This window comes from Triticum dicoccoides, chromosome 3B, assembly GCF_002162155.2.
Source record: "Triticum dicoccoides isolate Atlit2015 ecotype Zavitan chromosome 3B, WEW_v2.0, whole genome shotgun sequence".
NCBI classification, from domain to species: domain Eukaryota; kingdom Viridiplantae; phylum Streptophyta; class Magnoliopsida; order Poales; family Poaceae; genus Triticum; species Triticum dicoccoides.
Window position 1 is genome coordinate 849,547,985 of NC_041385.1, and position 1,939 is coordinate 849,549,923.

At 43.6% G+C, this 1,939-nt stretch overlaps 1 pseudogene; it reads left to right on the forward strand.

The window, feature by feature from the left end:
- LOC119282668 overlaps window positions 1–1,939 on the forward strand; it is a 23,022-nt pseudogene that overhangs the window by 1,721 nt on the left and 19,362 nt on the right.

The following is a 1,939-nucleotide window of genomic DNA, read 5'->3' on the forward strand; positions in this document are numbered from 1 at the left end:
TGTCGCGGCGCTCATGGCCGGCGGCGCACTCCACGGGGCTCGGGACGTCCGTGACGGCGCGGGATGTGGACCGAGAGGCGAGGCCCATGATGCGTTCCGTTCGAGGGGCTGGTCGGGCTGGCGCGGGATCTGAGCCACCGTCGATGGTTTTCTCGCGGCTTGGCTCCTGTTGCTTTGGATCCGGTACGATCCCCATCTCTCTCTCCTCTCTCTCTCTCTCTCTCTCTCTCTCTCTCTCTCTCTCTCTCTCTCTCTCTCTCTCTCTTTGAGACTCAACCAGGCACTCACTCGCTCGCTATGTTTGTGCGCGCGCGTGTGTGCAGTTTCACATCCCTGAACCCAAACCCTAAGAGATTTAGTGCTGAAATATCCAGATGCTCATGTACTGTTCCAACTTGCCATCTTTGTTACTCATGGCTTGCTTGACGGAGATACAAAAGATGGAAAGACAACATTGCTTCTTGTAGATAGTCTGTTCAATTTCCATGAATTAACCTTTTCATGTTTCGGTCATATTCAGTGGTGTAATTTTCGTGTTTGTCTGACAATTACCAGTTAGTGTATTGTACAAATTGTATACTGCTTGACATTGACACGAAAGGCAGAAAATACACAAAATGCATAATTTCCAAGACATGAATCTACTAACCTCATTCTCACGTTATCATTCTAATTATTTTTTATTGTTGTTCAATACAAAAGTAGTTTTGATTGTAGCCATTCTAAAACCATATTTGTTTGCCTCCGCACATAGTTAAACTCGGTATCATGACACCATTTGTTGTCTTCAGATTTAGATAAAAGCATCACAGTTATTAATTTAATTAGTAGCACGACCTCTATGTGATTAGGACATCATGCCGGCTATCGAGGATGATCTGATCATGCAGTTCTTGTTTGCCGCCGCACATACTTCGCAACCTACCCTATGGAGTGCAGTTTCATTTTTTGGGGGTTCTTGAGATATGTTATTTCAGGGAGCCTCCCGATTTCTTCAGTTGCAATTGTTTTGCTCATTTCCTTTTTGCCTTCTTGTCGGCTCAAACATGCTCATTGTGAAAGGGCGAGGAGCCGCTGCCATGCTTCTCCCCGAGCTCCGAGGTACAATGGTCTATTTGTGTCAGATTGTGTTTAGTGGATGCGAAGAGCTCAGTTCTGGTAAGCTAGACCCTGAGGCGTGCAGCAGGTATGTGGAGATTAAGGAGCGTGCCCATGTGAGTGGCTTCGATTTTGTTGTGCCAAGATCTCCGGTGGCAGGGATTCACTTCTTTTTTTGGTGATAGTCAGGAGGAGGTTATATAGTTTGATGTTTCTGAATTTTAACAATCATGTTTTACAGTACCCTTGACATGAATGAGATGACTGGGCTTAAATGAGAACGATGAGAACCATCCTATTCTCCGTCGCAATCAGCATGTGTTTAAACTACTACTACAGCAAATGTTTGTCGTACCTTCAGTTTGTGCCGCAGAATCTGTATTTCATTGCCACTTTTGTGTGTGTTTGATTTAGTATCTTTACCCAGGTGCTTGCTAGAGGAGAACATTAATGATCCGACACGGTTTCATGATTTATGAGCTGGAGGAGAGGGCATTGGATGAACCAATCAGTTCGAAGTTGTAGGTATGCAAAAACTTCAACATGTATGTATAGTAAATTTGCAATAGCAAAACTCTTGCTTCCTTGCCCATAAGAGAAAATACACCAAAGCTTTTATCACCTTAACTTGTCGATGGCATACCATCCTGTCACAAACCCTCAATAATGTGTAACTCTTTTTTTACCAGCTCTCAGATATTGCATAGTGATGTCTCACAATTAAGATTATTATTGTGAAAAATAACTAACCTCATGTTATCTCATGTACTTTGGTACAGCCTTCACATAAGAAGCTGTACACTAGAGGCAAGAACATGAAGTGTGTGTGTGTGTGTGTGTG